This window comes from Sorex araneus, chromosome 2, assembly GCF_027595985.1.
Source record: "Sorex araneus isolate mSorAra2 chromosome 2, mSorAra2.pri, whole genome shotgun sequence".
Taxonomy (NCBI): domain Eukaryota; kingdom Metazoa; phylum Chordata; class Mammalia; order Eulipotyphla; family Soricidae; genus Sorex; species Sorex araneus.
This window is the reverse complement of record NC_073303.1, coordinates 85,909,545-85,932,660: the sequence shown is the minus strand read 5'-3', so window position 1 is coordinate 85,932,660 and position 23,116 is coordinate 85,909,545. Positions and strand designations below refer to the sequence as shown.

Sequence of the window (23,116 nt, the reverse complement as noted above, 5' to 3'; positions counted from 1 at the left end):
GAGCAACAAGAACCATGACTTTTGTTGCCACAAAACATTCAGTTCCTTGAAAATGGACACCGTTCCACAACCTACAGTGCCAATAGAGATTCTGGCATATAGTAGGCATTCAATAAATGTTTGCTGAAGGAACAGCTAAAACACAGCTCAGATTGCTGTGTTTAGCACTAGTGATAGCACTAATGATGTTCTTTTCACCTTTACCAATCAACAGACAGTTACCAGTACAAGGTCATTGAGAGTGAAACAGGGAGGGTGAGCATTCACATTCGACTACGTTCTTTTTCTTTTTAAACAAACAAAATGAAACAAAATTTACAGGGCACAGAGCAACAGTACTGTGAGTAAGGCGCTTGCCTTACATGCTGCTGTCCTGGGTTCAATCTTCAGCACGGCCAGGTGTGGTTCCAGAGTGTAGAGGTAGAGCCAGGAGTAACCCTTGAGCTTAACTGGGTGGGTGATCCCAAAACAGAAACAAACAAACAAAACTTGCAGAGGAAGGTTACAATGTGATTAGAGTGATGTAGGGAACAGTTGAGACTTTTTTTTAGGTGTTTTCTTCAGAATTTATAGCCCTCTAAAGAGCTATACCTTTATTTCCCATGCATTTTCAATGGCAATAAATCTTTCATTTAAAGACAAAATAGGCTGCCTAGGACTCACAAAACTCAGATGCCGTTTTAAATTTTTTTGTGTTTCCTCTCTGCTTGTGAAGTAGTCTTCCAGCTCTGGAAGGGATCGCTAAGAAAATGATGGCTGGAGGAATCAGTCGGGATGGGAGATGATGCTGAAAGTAGATAATGGACCAAACATGATGACCTCTCAGTGTCTGTGTTGCAAGCTATAATGCCCAAAAGTAGAGAGAGAGTATGGGGAATATTGTCTGCCATGGAGGCAGGGGGAAGGTGGGAAAGGGGGGGGTATACCAGGGATATTGGTCGTGGGGAGTGTGCACTGGTGGAGGGATGGGTGTTCGATCATTGTGTGACTGTAACCCAAACATGAAAGCTTGTAACTATCACACAGTGATTCAATAAAAATTAAAAAAAAATTTTTTGTGGAGCAAAATAAATAGCTCTAAAGTTATTTTCTGTTACTTGCTGTTTTGAACCCTGCTTCAAAAAGATGAGTTCCAAATATGCATCAAAACATGACTTCAACACTGTATTTGTGTAATATCACATTTTGAAGAAAGATAAGGGCTTAAAATAGGAGTGGTTCTTGGGCTGGAGATATAGTACATGACATAAGGCATTTGCCTTCCAGGTTGACCCCAATTCAATCCCTGGAACTGCATCTGGTTCCTCGAGCACTGCTAGCAGTGATCCCTACAGAGTACAGAGCCAGAAGTAATCTCTGAGCACTGCCTGGTATGGTCCAGGCAGTGCTAACTAGGAACTGTTCCCAAGTTTAGGTATTTTTTCAGATATTTTGAATATGCAAATTTCCCCTTTCTTTCCTCCTATCCTACCTCATGAAATATAGGTTGATATGCTCTGCTTATGTTCTCACGCGTGCTTGCCTAGCAGTAATGCAACTGAACTATAGGACAGTTAGTTAGCTTTAGCCAGAGTTCTTTTTTTTTTATTTTTTAAAATTATTATTATTTTATTGAATCACCATGAGCTACAGTAATAATACTCTTATTATATTTAAATAATACTTTTGAGTTTCAGTCCCTCCACTAGTGTACATTTTCTACCACTAATGTCCCCAGTATCCCTCCCCCCAACCACTGTTTCACCCCACCCCCTGCCACCATGGCAGAAAATTTCCTTCTTACTCTCTACTTATGGGTATTATGGTTTAGCCTGAGTTCTTGAAAGAGACTGTTTTTATTCATTACATGGAGACTAGCCCTAATTTTTTCTAACAGGTCAAGTTGCCATGGGTATTTTTCTACACAGCTGGCTGAAGCCCACACCATCCTTTCCTGGGTCCCTACTCTCTTCCCACAGCCATTGAACTCAGGCAGATCTTCTTCTCCTAAGGCTCAGAGGCCAAGCTTAACATTTTCTCATCATTAACTCAAAACTCCTGCTCTATTAGACTGTAAACTCCTAGAAGGCAGGGATTTAGGTCTGGTTCTTAGCTATTATCTCTAGTGCCTTAACAATGCCTGGAACCTCTTAGGCACTCAATGTTGAATAAATGAATAAATCTCTAAATTTGTTGGTCTCAGATAGGTGTTGGGAGAAAAACAACCCATTGAACTAATTTACACTCTTCTGTAAATGACCGGGAGTCCTTTATCTTTCCCCTAGGAATTTGCATATTTAAGGAGAAAGCTTGTGAATTCAAATTATTCTCATTGGAAAATCTTTAATAGGGAAGCAAAAGGAGAGAAAATAGTGGAGGCTCAAGGGTAGTGGGGGTGGGTGGGGGTGGGTGAACCTGGGTAGACCAAATTTGCTTGGGAATTGTGCCCTGGGGCTATTCCCTTTTCAGGACCCCTCTCCTTTCAACCACACAACTTGGAGAGCTTAGAGATCTGGTTTTCAGCACCATGGTGGGGATGAGGAGGTATGATGGCTATGTCATAGACTTATTGCAGGGTTTTTTTTCTCTACACTGGCTGTACTTCCTTGCTATTTCTCATGCTTCAAAGGAAAGGTTCCAACTTTCTCTTAACATATAAAAGTGGGGTAGGGGGTGTCTTTTTCACAGTCTCCTCAAATGCACATCTGACAATGAGCTGAGGCATAGCTCTAATGATGAGTACTGGCTTTTTCATGTGTCTTCTCTCTTTCAGACACACACTCCTCTCTCTTTTCCAGACCTCCCTCCACCAATTATATACCCAAAGCATCTTTCTCACTGATTTCCTCGAGAAATTTCCTTGAATGGGGATATAAACCTAAGCTCAGAATTCTGATTCTTTTTTAAGACACAAGATTGTGAAAAAGGTAAACTTGATTTTAATGTTTACCAAATGTTTAAAGATAGAGTTTTCTTGTGTTTCTCTTCTTTCTGGTGATTATCTCTAAATCCCTTGAATTACTCATTAATAGTCATTTCTTGAAAAAAATCATTCAAAGTAGTAGAGAAGAAAGTCATAGCTAGTGCAAACATATAAATGACAGTATAACAAATTTTGAGAAAATTATTAGAACATGAGAAAAATATTTTATTTATTAAATCCAGGCTATACAAACTTATTGAATAGTTGTGGTAGCTCTTTACTAAAACATTTTGATCAATCTTCTGTTTTTTGTTTTGTTTTTTTGCTTTTTGGGTCACACCCGGCGATGCACAGGGGTCACTCCTAGCTCTGCACTCAGGAATTACCCCTGGCGGTACTCAGGGGACCATATGGGATGCTGGGAATCGAACCCGGGTCGGCCGCGTGCAAGGCAAGCGCCCTACCCGCTGTGCTATCACTCCAGCCCCTGATCAGTCTTCTGTTCAAATAGAAATATTGTGATTGTAATTTAGTACGACTGGCAGTACTAAACAGATATTTTGTATAGCTTTGCAATTTTCTTGGAATTTCAACAATTGTACACCCCTCTACTTGATATATATCATGGGACAATTTCTCGTTGATGTAAGTGCCTTTCTTGATCTAAGAAGAAGTGTAAATTTTAAATCTTTAATAAAGTCGTACTTAAGACGCGAATTGTTGGTGGTTAAAAAGTTACAGTTGTTCAGTATTTTGCACAGAGAAGTGCCTGACAAACGTTTGAAGGTCTCTCGCAAAAGGGAAACTAGCAAAAGAAAAATTTCTCTAGATTTTAATTCATTTTGCACCGGGAAGAGGACCAGAGTTGTGAGTATTTAAAGACTAGATGGTATTAGCGTGCATTTACTATTACTTTTTTGGCCAAAGAACGATTAAAACATTCCAGCCCTGACATGTTTAATAATAATAAGCACGCAACCTATTTCTTTGTTTCATAACCACTGCGCGCTCTGTCTTTCTCTTTTGGCATGGTAACAAATTCAACAAAAATCAACGCCATCTAGTTAAAACTTTTTGATTTAGTGGTGGAACCGGCTGTCCTATCTGCGAGGAGGCAGGAGAAGCAATGTGGAGAAGCAGGATGAATGGGTTTGAAATGGAAGGTGTCCATCCCCAGTCATTTCATGTGGGGAAAATCATCTCAAGTGGAAGGATAATTACAGAAGAGACATCTCCACCCCCCTGGAGCCGCCGCTCGCCCGCGTCGCGCTGGAACCTCTCGCTGCGGCCAGCCCCGGGGGCCGCCCGGGAGCCGCGGCTTCCTGGCCCGGGCCGGCGCGCCCGAACTCCGAGAAGGTGCCGCGCGGGGAAACGTGGCACCGTCTCCAGCCCGCGCCCAGGCGCTCCAGCCGCGCACCGGCCCGAGCGGGGGAGACCCGCCCGGGGACGGGAAGTGGCTCCCGGCCCGCCCTCCGCGAGCCCGCGGCCCCGCAGTCCCGCACCGCCCCCTTTCTCTCGGCCTCTCCCTCGGCCTCCGCCACCCCGGCCGAATTCTTGCATAAATTATGCCAGGCGCGCCTGACGTCAGGTGGCGGCGCGCGAGCGCGGGCGCGGGCGCGGGCGCGCGCGGGGCGGAGGGAGCCGACGGCGGGCGCGCGCGGCCTCGCGGCCTCGGGCGCGCGCGCAGTGCCGGGCGCGCGCAGGCGCTGGCGTGTTGGGGCCGCGGCGGCGGCGGCGGCGGCGGCGGCAGCGGTGGCGGCGGCGGCGGCGGCGGCGGCGGCGCGGGGGTTGAGCCGTGCTAGAGCGGACGCGCTCGTGCTCGGGAACTATCGGATTAAACTTGAATCGAGTGAAATTACACAAAGGAGCGCCGCGCAAGAGGCGGCCGGGGACCCGGAGACCCTGAAACTCGCCAGAACCCCTTTGGCCCCCCGGCTAACTCCGCGCCCGTGGATTCAAGACCCCCCCCACTGCGCCCCCCACCTCCACCACCCCCGTTTGGCCGCGGCCGCCGAGCCAACTCCGGAGCCCGCTCTGCGTTTTGTTTGCGTCCTCGGCACCGGGCAGCGGAGGACCCCGAGCGAGCGAGCGAGCGAGCGAGCCAGCCGGTGAGCGCGAGAGTTCGCCGGGCGCCTCCGGGAGGGGCGGCGGCGGCGGCAGGAAATCGCTCCGGGCCGGAGCCGCGCGAGGAGTTGGGAGCCCGGAGTTGGGCGTGTGCGGGGCGCGGGGGCGCGGGGGGCCGGGGCCGGCACCCGAGCGCCAGCGCCCGCCGCCCGTGCCGGCTCCAGCGCCGCCGCCCCGCGCGCGGGGGGGGCGCACCCTCGCTCCGAGCGCCACCCGGCGCCCCAACTTTTGCCTGCGTCCTCGGAGCCGGCGGCGGCGGGGGCGCGCGGTCCGGCCGAGGGTCACTTCCTCGCATGTAAATGGCTTTTTTGTTGTGCTGCCGGCGTGGGGGGGTGGGGGGAGGAGGGGGTCGGGGGACAGGAGGGAGCGTGTCTGCGCGCGGGGGAGCGCGAGCGCGTTTCCTCCTCCCGCCGCCGGCGCCCGAGCACGAGTTGCCGGCTCCGTTGGAAAAGGGGGAAAAAAAAAAAGGGAAGGAGGAGGAAAAAAAAAAAGTTGGGCTGCAACTCCGGTGCACTTGAGTGGGCGATGGGCGCGCGGGCGCGGGGCGGCTGAGCGGGGACGGCGGCGGCGCCCCCCGCCTCCCGCGCCCCCCGCCCCCCGCTCCGGACCGACCACGCCGCGCTCGCCGGCAGCAGCGGCGGCCGCACCGGCGCGAACAAAAGTGCGTCCGCTCCCTCCCGGCGCGGCGGCGCCGGCCCGCGCGGGGACGGCCACCGGGGCGAGGTGGGTCGGGCGGCGAGCGGAGTGTGCGGGGGGCGCCGCGTGGGGCGGGGGGCCCGGCGTGAACACGCGGCGCCCGGGGGGCGTCCCACGAGCCCGGCCCCCGTGGCGGCGGCCGCGGGCGCGGAGTTGCGAGCCCGGAGCCAGGGGCTTCCCGGGGGGCTCCCCCGGTGGCTCCCCAAGTGCGCGAGGAGAAGAAAGGAAGCCCCGGGCCGGGGCGAGCGCGGGGCGGCGCGGCGCGGGGGACCCCACCTTGCCGAGCTGGCCCGGCCCACGGCGGCGGCGGCGGCGGCGGCTGTATAATAGCGACTTTAACCCCCCGAAGGCAACTCGGCTCCCCCCCCCCTCCGCCCTGCAGCCTGGCGGGGGTTAGCACCGAGGCGGGGTGGCGGGGGGGAGGGGTCACCGGGTGGCCCCCCGAGGTGGTCCTGGGTGTGTTGTGCCCCCGCACGGCGCCGCGCTCGGGAGCGGGAGCGGCCGAGGTGGCTGGAGGCCAAGCGGTCAGCGGGGAGAGGAAGGAGGGCGGCGGGGGACGCGTTGTTTGTGTGCTCCGCAGCCGGGCTGGCGGGGGGCGCCCGGTGGGCTCGCGGTGCGGGGCGTCCGCGTCCGGTGCGGGGCGAGTGCCGCGGCCCGGGGCGGGGAGGGGGGCACCCCGGGGGGGGTGTCGGAGGCACCGGGGAAGGAGCCGGCGGCCCCGAGCAGCCATCATTACGGAGCGAGCCGCCTTTCTCCGGATGGCCGTGCCTCGAGGAGCCCCGCGGCGTGGGAGCGCACCCCGCACTCCCGGGCCGGCCGCCTGCTTTGTGAGCGCCCCCGCCGAGCGGGCGGCGCGGGCCCGTGCTCCGGCTGAGGGGTCGGACCGTTTTCCCGGAGGTCACTTTTTAAGAAGACTGTTCACGCCTGGATTTTAAACTAGTTTTTTTTTTTTTTTTCTCTCTCTCTCTCTTCCCCCCCTCTTCTGAACAGACAATGGACAAAAGAAAAGTAGCAACCCACATGGAGAGTTTCCTTTTGAATTGCTAGAATTAGATACACTATCCAGCTCTCCACTTGCTAAGTATACTTTGTAGTTTCCCCATTGTAGGGTACCTCGCAATCGATTTAAATAACTTATCTTTAAATATGTCCACCTTCTGGGCTGGATTTCTGGGAAGGACAAATAATTTTGTAAATTTATTTTAGAGGGTTCTAGAAGGCGCTTTTTTTATTATTTAGGGATATTAATTTGAGCCTTTGCGGTGAGCAATACCTTTCAAGGAGGTTGAGTATTTTACCCCAATTCTTCCAATAAGGTAAGGGGGGGGGTCTACTCACTACACGTAATAATCAAATGGGGGAAAATACTTCTGTTTTCTCGCAGCTCTGTCCTAACGATGATCATAAAAAAAAAAAAAAGTCTTGGTGATTGCCCTTAGCTGCAAGGAAACCTGATTTATCCCAGTTCTAAATCTGTTTAGATTGTAGTCAGAAGTAAGGACTGGATAATTCTTATTTGAGAAATAACTTGGGCGGTGATTTTATGAAGTTGAATCTGTTTCCCAGCCCCCAGAGTACATCTGTCGCGGGCTGTTTTTGTCTTGCTGTTGCACAACAGAAGCCCTCCAGTCTTTACCCTAAAATGGCAGCTTTCATTTGACTGGGGCCCATTCATTGACAATGATAATAAAGAGGCTGAAAGCTAGATACTTGGGGCATGGAACAGGACTTGGTTTGCCTTTCTAGGTGATAATAAGTTGCAGACATTTTATGTCTTCTAGATCTGATCTCAAAAAGTTTATTTCTTCTGAAAAATCTGCACTGTGGGAAAAAGTTGATAAGTAAACAGAATTTGAAACTGGAAAGGGTTTTAGGACGGTTTAAGAATTCTGTTTTCTTCTTTTTGCTTCACAGTGGAAGCAAACGTGGTGTCCTCCCCTTTTTGGTAATCCGATAAAGGGAAATACTGGATATTTGTGAGGCTTGTAACAGGTGAATTCCCTCACCAAGACCCTAAATCGAAATTGTGGATTTTGCTATTTATATTCTCAATATTAAATTTTTTTTCCACTTTCACCCCCCCTATGTAAACCATTAATTTGGAGCTGATGAATTCTGTGTTGGGTTTTTCAAATTCAAACGAGTTTCTGGATAAAAAAATTAAAGAAATACAAATCAGAGTTCTATGTGGATTCCAAACTCTAGTTGTTGGTTTACTCAAGTGCTTAAAAATTGAATTTTGAAAAGTATACTCTTTCCTATGTCTTGTCTGTGTCATCTGTGTGAAAAGCAGGACAGAGGAATGATAGAAGTTGAAAAGGTAGAAGTCAAGTTTAATATAATGCATCTCATAACGTAGCATTAAGATATACCTATAGAGAGACTCATCTGTTTTTGCTCTAGTTTTTAATCAGTTTGACTTAAGAGTACCATTTCCAAAACTTTTCTCCCCAGTCTTTTATTCAGTGGAAACGAATGCCACGAGGAGTACCTTTGTAATTTAGAATCAATGAAATGCCTCAGCCTTTTCATGAAAGATAGTCAATAACGTAGTTTTTAAGCAGTAAGTTCAAGAAGAATAAGATCATTTTTGTCTACAAGACAAGACACTGAATGCTTCTATGTATGTGCTTCAAAAGCTACAAAACAACCAAAGTGCCAAGTTTAGAGCTTACTTCTCACCTAAACTTAAAGCATTTTATTCCTTCTGCTTAAGAAAGTTTGCTCTCCATAGTCACCATCCTCTCAGTTGTTTCTTATTCATCTGTCATTGACAAGCTTTCAGTGTAAAACAAATCAAAGGTAGTGCTTCCACCATCAGGGAGGAGTGTGGATAGGGGGCTAGCTACTCATATTTAACTTTTAAGATTAACTTTGGAGGTAGAAGTCAATTGTTACTATTTTTTTTTTCTTTTTGATTTTGGGTCACCGTGGTTGTGGTCAGGGACTGTCCCTGGCATGGTTACCATGCAGTATGGGGGTTAACCCCAGGTTTTGGTGCAGCCCTCTGCTCTCTCCCTGCTTGGCAGTAGTCATCTTTTGTCCTGATTTCCGATGTATGCTTTTCAGGTGTGAATGCAGACACCATGGCTATCTTATGAACATCTATAAATAAGGAGTCACAAGAACGAAAATGCTTAGTCAGGGCTCAGCAAGGTGTGTGACTACAGAAAATCGCCTTTCAGACTTCAGTTTTGTAATAAAGAGGTTTCTTTCCACTGTTCCAAATGAGTTCTAGATGTAAACGCCAGACAATTGCATAGAGGTCACATTGCTCTGGTCACTAAGAGGCTGGAGAAGGAGCATTGGGGCGGTGTTCTGGGGGTGTCAGGACAGTGTCGCTCCGTTGTCTTACTTCCACTGACACTTCTGCTAGTGCCATTAGAAATTTAGTATTATTTTATGTTACCAGGTTTCTGTAGCCACTAGAACTTTTTTACTTAGGAGATACATTTTTCTTTTTTCTGTATAAGAACATTATCTTTAGTTATTAAAAAAAAAGCCTTTAGCATTCAAGGGAAGATAAATGATGTTAAAATATAAAAGAAACTGAGAGTAAATTATCACTTAGGTTTTCAGTATAACTATGAAGATATAATGATTTATTTCAATTTGTGTGTGATGAATCGTACCCAAATTGTAACCACAGATTGGGTTACAATTATGGCAGAAGTTCATAGATGATTACAGTGACAGTTAAAATCTGGGAGGGTAATTAAAAACACAACTACTGCTCTTTTATATTTTACTTTTATCAATAGATTAACATTTTGAACCACACCCATGCAATAAGAATAATTAATATAAATAGGAAGTCATAATGGTGTTGTCAAATAGAAATTCATCATGCAGTCATTAGTGAATCTTTGGCTATTTAGAGCATTGAGGACCTCAGAGAGCTAGTCTTTCTCATTTTACAGATTAAGAAACTAAAGCCTGGAGAGATTAATTAGAGGAGCAACCTTTGGCTGGTCACCAGTTCTTTCGAAGCTGTCTTGGTCAAGGTAGGCTTCCTGGTGCCTCGTGAGGTGCGTGTGCAGGGGAGTTTGGCCCTGTTGTGTGATCCTGGTCGGTACCTGGAAGTGTCACTTGCTCTCGGATACTTGGACTCAAGCTACCTTGTAGTGTAAAAATTCTGCAGCGTATGAAATACAACTCTCAAAAGTGTTCTTAAGCCAACAATAATTTATTTACCTCTACTGTATAATGGTTTGGAGGTTTTTTGTTTTGTTTTGTTTTTGAAAACTATGATTATCCATCAAAAATGCAGAGATAATTATTCCAAGATTTGATTACTGTTTTCATTTTAGAAGCGTGTATTCATTACCATAACTAGATTCCTGTACCTTTTAGCTAATGGCAGGTGACTGCAAACATGATTGTTTTTTTTTTCCCCCAGTGAGATACCTTTCACAGAGTTCTGTTTTGTTTTTACTTTGCAAACTAAAACTATCTTTAAAAAAATAATAACATTGTACAATAGTAATGAAGAAGCCTTACTTGGTGGTAAAGGAATGAATGATCTTTGGTCTTGTTTCTTATGCTCATGTGGAATGAGAGATACTTTAAGTGGCACTTTTAGCCTTACCCTTCTGTTACAGGTGTCTGGCTTGACTGGTAGAAGTAACACTGGACTAGAACCAGTTTTCTGGTTTCATATGTTTTTTTCTGTTTTGTTTTTTGAATCACACCTGGTGATACTCAGGGATCACTCATGGCTCTGCTCGCAAAATTTTTTTCTGGTGGTGCTTGGGACCATGTGTGATGCTAGGGATCGAGCCCAGGTCAGCCTCATGCAAGGCAAGTGCCCTACCCACTGTGCTATCTCTCCAGCCCCTCATCTGTTTTCTTCTTCTTTCTATCTCTTCCTTCCTTCCTTCCTTCCTTCCTTCCTTCCTTCCTTCCTTCCTTCCTTCCTTCCTTCCTTCCTTCCTTCCTTCCTTCCTTCCTTCCTTCCTTCCTTCCATCACACCCGGTGATGCACAGGAGTTACTCCAGGCTTGTACTCACAAATTACTCCTGGCGGTGCCCAGGGGACCATATGGGATTCTGGGGATTGAACCTGGGTCAGTGCGTGCAAGGCAAATGTGCTATTGCTGTGCTATTGTTCCAGCCCCCTCATCTGCTTTCTTGCACCTTCCTTCCTTCCTTCCTTCCTTCCTTCCTTCCTTCCTTCCTTCCTTCCTTCCTTCCTTCCTTCCTTCCTTCCTTCCTTCCTTCCTTCCTTCCGCCCGCACTTTTATTTCTAACCATTTATTCAGAATTTGCTACCTGCAAACTGCTGTGCTATTTGTTAGGAATATAGAGATGCCATAAGAAGACACAGCAGTCCACACAAGATGCAAAATACTGCATACTGTGGGTATTGGGCAGTGGGTACCAGAGTGAGGGAGAGTGACTTGGGAATTCAGCCAACTCTGTCGGGTGTTCCTTCTTAAGGAGTTGGTGTAGATAACTCTGCTGTTCAAATGATGATATAAGGTGGCCCTGCATGTTTTAAATCTATGGGGAGCAGCTGTGTGGAACCCAGGAGGAAGGCAAAGGCTGGTCTGGGCAGGGCTTCCAGGAGGCATTTTGGATTAGGAAAGGAAAAAAGCAGAACCACTAAGGAATATTAAACATCATCTGCCATGTACAAACTTGTGTTTTGAAGATGGGATTGGTGGGTGTGGCTGAGGGGGAAGAATAGGGTGGGAACTGGTTCCTGTTTGCTATTGCGGAGCAATGGGGAGAATCACAGTGGCTTGGACTAGATTAGGAGGTTCAATGAAGAGGATTTAAGGACAGATTGACTCACAGGAAGAAGGTGTCAGAAAACGAGGTTGCCAGCATATTCCCTGCTTGACTGACAGGTGATGCTAGTCAGTAAGGTAGGGTCCTAGTCACTTGATGGGGACCAGATTTGAGTGGAAGTTTGTGAGTTCTTGTAGCAGTACCACTGAAGTACCAGCATGACATCATTCCTGTCATTTTCACTGCTGTTGGCATTCTAAACTGTTTCTGAATCAATTTGAGAGTTTCTCCCAAGCTCTTTGAAGATGTTTCTCGTGAGCCTACCCAGGATTACTCTGTGGGATCACTGAAATGGTAAAGGGAAGGGAACTATGTTCCTTGTCTAATATTTAGCATTTTTGCTTGAGTCTTGTCTAAGTTGTGGCCCTATATATGAGCTTAGTCATCATAGGATAAAAACTTTTGGTAAGCAGACTTTACCACATTTGTCTGACTTTATCTCCAAGTCCTGGAAGCGGTTTTCTGTTGCAAGTTATGTGAGACCAAGGTCCCTGGATTCTGGTTGCTAGCTGGTTGGTCCCTGTGTCTTCTCAGTGGAAGAGATCTTTTGTGTTAGGAGCCGGTTGCAGCCATGACGTGGGTGTAGTAGCAAAAGACGTCTTAATTAAAATTCAAGAAGGATGTAATTGATCATGAAACTTACTTGTTTTTAGTGGAGTGTGTGTACACAACTTAGATATAAAAATATATTAAAAGTAACTATTCAATTATTATGAAAAGTAGGTAGCCTAGCACAATTGGTGCAAATGAGATGTTAACTGATGAATTGAGGAAAACATCTATGTTGCTGACATAAATAAGATGGATTTACTGCAAACAATGCTTTTTTGGGGAGGAAATTGTGCATCATATTATTTTTGCCAGTTTAAATTGCATTGCTAAGCCACTGTTGTGATAGAACAGATTGATTGTACTGTGCATCAAGATACCCTCATTGTCTGTGATTCAAGATCTGTTTCAAGGGTACTTTTATGGGTGTTTTTCACATAGCCTTCTGGCATGGTGACTTTGCCAAATCTACATGGGTCCTTCCTGTCACTTTCTAGTAGACAGGGTTCTTAGCTCTACAGGCCAAATTAGGGCTATACATTGATTGTAAGGGCATGTTTCATCTGCAGATTATCTCTTCCCCCCTCATGTTTTTGAGCTATTATTTGGCTTAAGTTTACACTATGGGAATAATAGTATTTCCTGGATGGTGGTGAAATAATAAAATTTGTGCTGGGCTTCAGTTTTTGATGAACTTGTACCAGCTACTCTGGAAATTTACTTCTGATAATCCAGCCATCTTGCTAGTTAAACATTTTTCAAAAGCCTTTAAAAATAGATACTCTTGCTTGGTCCAATCAACAATGTACTACAGTTTAGGAAATTATTGTCTTCTCAGAGGTATAGACAATAGATGGAAAGCTGCTTGCAGTTCCTTGTGATGTGGGTTTTAGTCAAAGAATAAAGAGGATGTTTATTTGGGGCCCACCTCTCCCCCATCCCTAGCTTTATTTGTAGCTGTGGCCATGTGGTAGCAGATTGGATTTTTCCAGCCCATCGATATGGGAGTTAGGCAAAGGCCACTAAGCAAAGGATGCATGAGATCTGCTCGTTACACCAGGTCTTTGTATAGGGAAAGGCAAGAGGATTAGGGCTGTGCAATTTTGTTCTATGTCGACATCCTTTCCTGGGATCACTGTATCACTGTCATCCCATTGCTGATTGCTTTGCTCCAGTGGGCACCAGTAACATCTCCATTTGTCCCCGTCGCATTCAGGGTCAGGGGAATGAGGCCCGTTATTGTTCCTGTTTTGGGCATATTGAATATGCCATAGGTAGTTTGCCAGGCTCTGCCGTGAGAGTTTCTGCATCGCTCTCTTCCCGGAGCTTTGTTTTATAGTCTCTGGATCTTTGCTGTTGATGAGATTACATGGTGCCGGGGGCAGTTCGTGGGTGTGACTGCCAAGCTACTGCAAAACTGGGAATCTGGGTAGAGGAGGCCCAGTACGGATTTGAGTGGACTTGGAGATCTCAGCCATGGGTCCTCTGTGTGAGGCTCATCCAAGCGTGTGCCTTGAGCATGTGACTGGGTTCTGGAGGTTTTCAGCTGCTGGGGTTCTGCTTGGGGCTGGGAGGGAAACTCAACCCGCCTCCCTCTGAGGGGGCCCGGGTGAAGACAATCTGGCACGGGAGCAGGAGACTCTCTTTGTTATATGTCAAAATCCTTTCCTGGTATGCTCCACTTAAACAGATTTTGACACTATTTGTAGTATATCTGATAGAAGTATGTGATACCTCAGTACTTAATTACCACCCTTGTTCTGTGTCAAGTTGGTAACATTTTATTTTATTGTCATTTATTTATTTATTTTGCTTTTTGGGTCACACCCAGTGATGCACAGGGGTTACTCCTGGCTCTTCACTCAGGAATACCCCTGGCAGTGCTCAGGGGGACCATATAGGATGCTGGGAATTGAACCCGGGTTGGCTGCAGGCAAGACAAATGCACTACCCTCTGTGCTATCACTCCAGCACTGAGTTGGTAACCTTTCAGAATCCATTTTCTTTTCTTTTTTTTATTATTGTCTTAAGGAACCTATAAACATTTTGTTCTGTTGATACTTAAAAACACAGAGAGGTGGGCAAGGCACCACAATGGATCCCTGAAGACTGCTGAGTGTGACCCCAAACCAAAACTCAACAAAATTCCAACCAAAAGATAATTAGAAAATGTATTACTTTAGCACACCTAGAAAACAGACATCTTTTTGTTTTTTTTTTTTTTGTACATACCAGTGACGATGCTCAGGGGACCATGCTCAGGACCACCTGGTGTAATGAGCAGGTCTCATACATCTTTTGCTTAGTGGCCTTTGCCTAATCAATGAGCTACTGGGTGAAAAAATCCAATCTGCTATCACATTGGCCACAGCTACAAATAAAACTAGGGATGGGGTGATGCTGGCAATTGAACCCAGGTCAACTACATGCAAGACAAGTGCCCTGCCCCCTGTACTATGTCTCCAGCGCTCCAAAACAACCATCTTTAACTTGATTCTAAGTAGAGTGAGAAGTTTCTTATATAGAATTACAAGCATGCCTTTGGTTTCCCAGGCAGTGCCTGCATTTGCACTGAGTGAATAAAACAGTGTGTGCACAGGTGTTACAGTAAAACATATGCCTTAGTTGGTGGTGTATTTGGAAGTGCATGGCTCCAGAAATTACTTCTAGATAGAATTAACAACATTTTGAAGCTGTTAGGCCTATCAAGGTGAACTTAAAAACTATTGCAGCATTTTTATTCTTACACACTTGACCTTGTTTGTGCTTGAAACATTGCTCTGGTCAGTTGCAGGTGTATTGATCTTAGAAAGATCATGCAGTCTCATCTTGAGAATTTAGAAATTTTGATTAAGAAAACAGTACTGGGGCTGGAGAAATAGCACAGCGGGTAGGGCATTTGCCTTGCACGCGGCCGACCCGGGTTCAAATCCCAGCATCCCATATGGTCCCCTGAGCACGGCCAGGGGTAATTCCTGAGTGCAGAGCCAGGAGTAACCCCTGTGCATCGCCAGGTGTGACCCAAAAAGCAAAAAAAAAAAAAAAAAGAAAAAAAGAAAAGAAAACAGTACTGGGGCCAGGGCTATAGCTCAGGTGGTAAGCATAAGCCTGGCATGTGTAAGATTCTGGGTTAGAGCTCTGGCATTGTGTGGATACAACAGAGCAAGAGCACAGAAAAGTAAATTGTGTGTGTTCCAGTTGAATAGTGCAGAAGTGCAACAACTATTAAGAATATCGGGAGATGTGGGCTGAAAGTTGATAAAGGACCAAACATGATGGTCTCTCAGTATCTGTATTGCAAATGCCCAAAAGTAGAGAGAGAGTAAGAAGGAAATTATCTGCCATAGAGGCAGGGGGAGGGATGAGATGGTGGGGCTAGGAATACTGGGGGCATTGGTGGTGGAAAATGTACGCTGGTGGAGGGATGGGTGTTTGATCATTGTATGACTGAAACTCAAACTCAACTGAAGCTTTGTAACTGTATCTCATGATGATTCAATTAAAAAAAAAGAATATTGGTAATAGTCATGGCTTTAAGCCCTAAATTTTATTAAACATTTTCAGATTGTTGGGCATTATAATAAATAGTAATATAGATATTTCATTTACTTATCAGAATATCTTTAAAAAATAGGGATAACTATTCCCCCCATTTTACACATGAGACATAGGGTCAGAGCTGTACAAATGAGATCGAATTTTCCCAGAACTATACAAATAAAATCATATTTTACTTCATCCACTTGTAAAAGGAGGGATTTGAATCTTTATTTACTATTCTCCATCCTCCAGTCTAGCTCTGATGCTTGTATCATTGGTGTTTTAATAGGGAAGGTCTCATTAGAAATACCAGCTACATTCTGTAATCCTGTATCATACCCACTTGCTCTCTCTTACCAGCTCATGATATTTCTATTCATTAGTGTGTTCATAGGTCTGTGTGCTGGGTCATATTGGTACCCAAAATGACCGGTTTCCCTGCTTCTCCCCCCCATGCCTTCTTCCATACAGAGGAGAAAAAATGGTTATTCTTGTGGAGGTTTATTCTGTGATAACTGAGAACCTGAATCCTGTCATTAGACAGCTCAGGGAATGAATCATAAAAGTGGAAATAATAATATCACTAACTTTTCAGGACTGTGGTGGAAGGTTAAGTGAAATAATTTACCTTAAAGCACTTAATACAAAGCACTTAAGCATATGGCATATGATATATGTAACTAAATTGAACTGTTACCTCAGTTGTAATCATTGAACTTCTTAAACCTTGTATCTTGATTTTATTTTTAATTTTATAAAGTCTTTTCATCCTAAATTATGACTAGAAAAAGAACATAGTGATTGGCTTCACAATTTTCACTTTTCCTTGGGAGTATATATCCAAATTGTAATTGGATATTTTTTACACAGTCCTATTGGTTATACAGAAGTTATTTAGACATCCTGGGTACCAAGAAGGACAAACTTGAGGAAATAGTTCTTTCTTCCTAGCTAGAAAGATACCACTTTCTACCTTCATTATTCCTTCCTTTCCCCAAGTCAGCAATTCTTAAAACATGATACATGTTACCCCTGTGATCACTGGGTTGAATGTCATATTTCATTGTTAATTCTGCTATGTTAGAACTTTTCAGAACGGAGCACTACAAAACATTTCAGGGTGTCTTCAAGACTTGTAAGCCTATGTCCTCATTCTCTGAGCATATGATTCAGTTCTTTCCTTCAAAATAGTTACTGTTGAAGGGACAGACAAGAAAGGAACGAAAATGAGATTATCTGGTGTCTGAGATACAAGTGAGAACATTTTCTTGCTCAAGAAGTATAAGACTCAGGTGTCTTCCTTGGAATTCTACTGCTACCCAGACCGGCAGAAAAATGGATGGAGCAGAGAAACCGTTCATCTTACTATGTAGCTTATTTTTACTTAAAAGTAACTTTGAGGACAGAATAAAATGTAGCAAAGCATAAACAATTAGTAAATGTGGGCCATAGGACTTCCTCATACTGTTAACATCTTCTTTACTGCAAGTGAAAAATTGTATCAAAACTAAAAGTTTCTTAAATACAGTAGCTTTAAGAACTTGTTCAATATTTTGCTAAACTGTTTATTCACATAAACTGTTTCCACTAAATCCTGAGTAGAATTTATCAAAATGCTTAAGGCAGAAACAGTTGCTCATTTTTCATGTGAGAAAATGAGGTTTTAGAGACTGTTTAATAAAATTGCCTGTGATCAACAGCTTTTTGGTGGAGTTGGTACTTAAATTAGAACAGGCTTTTTTGATAGCTTCTAGGTTAACGTTTTAGTTGAAAATTTTTTGGGTGGTCTCATAAATATAACAGGCCTTAGAAGGCTGTGAAAGTCATCTATCAATATCTTACATACCAGTGCTTTTGAAGACTTGGCTCTTGGAGAGAATTTGAGGGAAAGATATCTATTAATGGATTGGAGTCAGCAAGGCTTCTTTTCCTCAGATGTTATCTCTGGATAATTGTAAATACTTTCATTCTAAAAGTCATTTCATTGCAAGACTTACTAGTGTTCACCTGTTTTTATTTATGAGTCCAAGGCATAACCAACATTCAAGTATTCAGCTTGCTACAGAATTATCTCTTCTTAAAGTTCCTTGGTAGTGGTTATCCAAAGTGTAGTTTGCTCAGCATCTTTTTTTTCTCACTGTGCAGAACTTGAGATGTCCCGAAAGAAGCGCTTAGTCATAGCACTTGTTCTTTGTAAATACATTAATTGGGTGAATATGCAGCTTCCATAACACACACACACACACATACACACACACACACACACACACACTGCTAACACACAGACAGATCATGCACTTCATAAGTCTGAAATTCAAGTGTATAAATCTTAAATGTTATTTGAATGTAGCAAAAGCTGATAAAATCCAAATGCTAATTCTTGTTTTGCCTTATAGAACCGACTATGGTGATATATGGTGTACATTTCTTATATACAACTAAAGAAAAAGATTTGTATTTTCTATGTACGAAAGGAAAAGAAAGGCCTTTTTCATTGTCATCAACTAGCTCGAATACAAAAAACTTAAGTTGCTATTTGGGGGGGTAAATAGAGTGGCCACACCTAGGAATGCTTGGGGGCTACTCCAGACTGTGTTTATGGGTTCTTTCTTTGTGGTGATGCTTATGGACTTGGGGGGTCTCAGGAACCAAACTGGGTCAGCCACATATAAGCACACCCTAACCTCTGTGCTGTTTCTCCTGACCAAGTTCTGCTCTTGTTTTCTGCACTTAAACTTTCAAGTTTTCAGCTACCTATTTTCCCTTTAATTCAAAACCAACATATTTCAGATTGGTCTTTGAGACAAAATTTTAACTATATAAGGAACTTTGCTCCTGAGTGAGACCCATTTGCATTTAGCTGCTCAACAAAAAGGAGGGGGAAAATTCAACTCTGGAAGGTCAGTTACCTTCACAGGAACACAATGCAATAGGACTGTGAGGTAATTCCTCCCAGGTGGAACCTGAATTGCTGACTGGCGATTCAACAACTGACGATGCTGTGCTGTGGCTTGAAAATGATGTGCCCTGACCTGGTGTGAGCAGAAGGTCCCAGCCCACGAGCTGCTCTGAAGCCCAGACTTAGACCAGCTGAATGGCTGGCGTGGAGGACTGGCTGTCCGCTCTGCAGCTCTGACTTCTCAGGTTTAGGGAAATAGTCATGTCATTGGCATCCGAATGGGTCACTGCCACAGTAATAGGAACATCATTCTACTTGGAAAACCTAAAAAATTAATCTTTGCTACCTTTACCTCCTCCAAAAGAACTCCAACCTCTTCCCCTCCCCCCAAAAAAAAACCCCACTGCTTGGACTAGCTATTGAATTTGGTAAATGACGTCTTGATTTGCTTCACCTAGAAAAGATGGAGCTTGAGACCAGAAAATGGATCTTGTGATTCAAGGAATTACATTGTTATACAGCCTTGTAAATTTGTGTATTATCTTCTTCTCCTTCTTCTTCTTCTTCTTCTTCTTTTTTTTTTGGGGGGGGGGGCCACACCTGGCAGTACTCAGGGATTATGCCCAGCTCTGCCCTCAGGAATTGCTCCTACTGGAGCTTGTGGGGCCATGTGGAATGTCAGGGATCAGAGTTGGGTTGGCTGAATGCAAGGCAAGTGTTCCCACCTGCTGTACTGTCTCGAGCCCCCTTGCTTTTGTATTTTCCATTGTTACCTTTTCTGGAGCCATAGCACAGCAGGTAAGGTGTTTGCCTTGCATGCCTCCAACCTGGATTCGATTCTTCTGTCTCTCTCGGAGAGCCCGGCAAGCTCCCGAGAGTATCCTGCCTGCACGGCAGAGTCTGGCAAGCTATCCGTGCCATATTCGATATGCCAAAAACAGTAACAACAAGTCTCACAATGGAGACATTACTGGTGTCCGCTCGAGCAAATAGGTGAACAGCGGGATGACAGTGACAGTGCTACAGTGCTACTTTTTCTTTAAGGGACCTGTAGCCTCACACTCTAGGCTGTGCACACCTCTAGCTGTTTGTTCGTTCCTGGCTTCCCTGGAGCCGGCTGGTTGATCTGGTGTTGCTGATGGCCTTTCTTCCATGGGTGCTAGGACCTGTGTCTTAGCAGCTTTGCTCCTTCCACTGCGCTGTCACCTCCCATGCACCCTTTTGGTGATCAGGATGCAGTCCCTGGCCTGCTAGTTCTTTCCTGTCATGGCTGATTGCGCTGAAGGAGAACAGGGGTGGTAGTGGTGTCCGGGGCAGCCTCAGTGCTCCCCTTCCTGCTTTTCTGCCTCTTCCTGCAGTGTGTGGGCAGCTGTCACTCTGCTTCCCAGACTGGCTCCTGGCCTCCACCTCCACCTCAGCACCTTGTGGGGCGGCCAGCGTAGGGACACTTAGTGCTACTGGGCCGATGCACCTGTATGTGAGTCCTCTTCCCCTCTCATCATCTCGGTGGCCGGGCTGCCACTCTGCTGGACTCTCTCAGTTCTGAATCTGGGTGAGGAGGAGGTGAAATTGAACTCAGCCTCCTCAAACCCTATTTTCATATTCCTGGCTTCCAGTAGGAATGCATTTTCTGTGATAGAGCATTGTTCTGATTAAGTGCTGAAGAGTCACTGGATGTTAATTCAACTTTTGCAGTAAACACAGGAATGTTCATGTTATGTTTTAATATTGCTTTGCGGAAACGTAAACAGGCTAACAGTGGAAAAGCCTTTGGTAGGGAGAAGCATTTGCTAAAGTGTGCCTGTGTGGAGGACTGCACTGGGCGCTGTTAGCATTAAGGCACCTGGAAACTAGTTTAGAGTCCCTGGCCTGGGAGGCTACTGTAGTGCAACAGGCTTTGGGAATGGGACTCAGGAAACTCCTCATTCATGCCCTCGTTATGCTAGAGTGAGTATTGGCATCAGGCCGCAGCCAAGTCAGTTTTAGGATGAACTTTAATGAATGCAAAGGCATGACTAGCACCTTCAAATGAAAAGTCAGCGGTGTGTTTAGATAAAGGGTTAAATGACAGTTTCTTTGTGAGGCTTATCATAAGATCATTTCGGTTTTGGGAGATATGGATGTATCTGGTGAGAGGTGTTATCGTTTAAAACACCTTTGAAAGATAACAATTATGAGTGTGCATATGTTTACGAACATTGTGTTCAACAATTTTTCATGTGTGCTTTCATTGAGACTAGCTTGTAGACCACTGCTTTAGAACAGAGCTTCTTAAATTTTCCACCCAGGAAATACAACACTGGCAAGAAGTGCAGAAACATCTCTGGGTCATTAGGTGTTTGGCTTTGAGTTAATTTTTGGTTGCCAAATTTTCATGACCTCCTACATTCAGTAACAAGAAGCTATTTAGAGGAGTCCTCACCTTCCACTTCTTTTTTTTTTTGGAGGGGGGTTGGGTTTATGGGCCACAGCTGGCAGTGCTCAGGCCTTACTCCTGGTTCTGTGTTCAGGATTACTGCTGGCAGGTGTTCCAGGGACCGTGTGGGGCTGGGGATCAAACCTGTGTCAGCCGTATGCAAGGCAAGCGGCATACCTGCCCTTCTGTCTCTCTGGCCCCTAGAATATTCCTGCCATAGTTTTGGTATGGCTTTAATGTTTGGGAATGTGCAACTCAGAGCAGCCAGAGAGTGACTTCATGGTAGAGAAAAAAAATCAGGAAGAATGCTTTGCTTTTCCTTTTGAGTGATTGCAGGAGCTGAGAAATACCGTGAACAAAATTATGGAGATACCTTGAGGCAAGGCTCCCAGTGGGAAACAGATGGCAATTCACAGTAACCTGCGGGGGCTGGGATAAGGGACCTGGCACTCGGGGAGAGAAGGACACAGACACTGCCAACTTCTGCCGTATTCTCCTCTCCGCCAGCAGGTCAGAGACAGCCCAGGGAGAGCAGAGCTGGGGAGGAGAAGGCCAGGAGGCTGGGAGAGGATGGGGTGTGGTGTAGCTGGAAGTTCAGGCAGAGTGGGATCCTAACTTAAATAATGTGATGGAAATGGAGTTGAAAGGTTAGTTTGGCAACATGTGATGGATTGCTGTTGAAGAGGCACTAGAGTTAAAAAGTCAGAGGCTGTTGAAATGGCCCAACCAGCAGGTGGTGGAGCTCTGAATATGTCAGGGGAATTAAAGAAAGAGGGAGACACGGAGGGCTCAAGGGGGTTGGGGGATGAGTAAGCCACTCATTCTCTGGAGCAGAGGCTAGCTTCAATGGAAAGAGAATTCAGAGTTGATATTTTGAATTTAGATTAGGTCTAAAAATAGAAAGCATTCAAGGAGGATAGGGTCAAGAAAGAAAAGACAAGTATTAAGCTAATTTTAATTACCCAACAAATACTGAAGTTACCAGAATTTTTGTATTAATAAAATCAGGATCTTCAAAATATTTTAGAGCTATTTTCACATCCTTTGAATTTGCCTGATTGTACTTGTAACGTGGGATACAGAAAATTTGGGCAGAATTCTGTAGACTTACTATTTTTTTTTTCAGACTAAACAATTGAATGATCATTTGACTGGGAGTATTACAAACACAGTTGCTACAATTTGAAGCTTTCCAGCTTACTCGGAAACTCAACTTTTTTGTGCCTGTGTGTTCTGTCATTCGGAAGTGCTGCCTTATATTTGTAGGTCTGATGACTTCAACATGTCACTGGATCTCTAAGAAAGATGCATTAATATGGTCTTCGAGAAGATATAGCATAGTAGCAGTTTGTAATAAAGACAAACAATAAAGGGTATACACTTTTTTTTTTTGATATATTTCTCTGGCCCAGATTGTGGCCTTTTTTGTTTTGTTTTGTTTGTTTTTTGGGTCACACCAGGCGATGCACAGCGGTCACTCCTGGCTCATGCACTCAGGAATCACCCCTGGCGGTGCTCAGGGGACCATATGGGATGCTGGGATTCGAACCCGGGTCAGCCGCGTGCAAGGCAAATGCCCTACCCGCTGTGCTATTGCTCCAGCCCCAAAGGGTATACACTTTTAATATATAGAAAAGAAAGAAAATTTCATTGCCAGTAACCACAAACTTTTCCAAATTATGGAGTGATGAAAGAAATGCAAATTAAAATGAGGTGCTACCCTCTCCTTGTTGAATTAGCAAAGATTTTAACATATATATATATTTGTTATATAATATATATACATATATATATGTATATATTTGCTTTTTGGGTCACACCTGGTGATGCACAGGGGTTACTTCTGGCTGTACACTTAGGAATTACTCATGGCGGTGCTCAGGGGACCATATGGGATGCTGGGAATCAAACCCGGGTCCGCCATGTGCAAGGCAAATGCCCTACCCGCTGTTCTATTGCTCCAGCCCCTTAACAGATATTCTCGATATTGACAATATGGTGAAATTTGATACCCAATACTATTTAAAGTTGAACATTTTGCAAAGAAATGAGTGCATGTCTACATCAGGGCCTTTATGGAAGGCCATTCTGGCTGGGCTTTTTCCTTTCTTCCCTCCAGTGCTGAGGAAAAACCCAGTACCTGGCGCAGGCAAGTGCTCTCTGAATATGCTGTGTTCTTGGCCACCCACCCCAGTCT

The 23,116-nt window shown here is 45.1% G+C and overlaps 1 protein-coding gene across 4 annotated transcripts in view; it reads left to right on the top strand.

Annotated features, from left to right (window-relative positions):
* Positions 1–4,635: 4,635 nt before the first annotated feature.
* Positions 4,636–23,116, top strand: part of CHD7 (chromodomain helicase DNA binding protein 7) — a 201,044-nt gene continuing 182,563 nt past the window's right edge. For 2 of the 4 annotated variants that reach the window (XM_055126360.1, XM_055126357.1), the window contains exon 1: positions 4,636–5,010. The gene's annotated coding sequence lies outside the window, so the exon portion shown is untranslated. Of the gene's footprint in view, positions 5,011–5,277; positions 5,322–5,399; positions 5,750–23,116 lie in introns of those variants that run through there. The other 2 variants (XM_055126359.1, XM_055126358.1) reach the window with 2 other exon arrangements.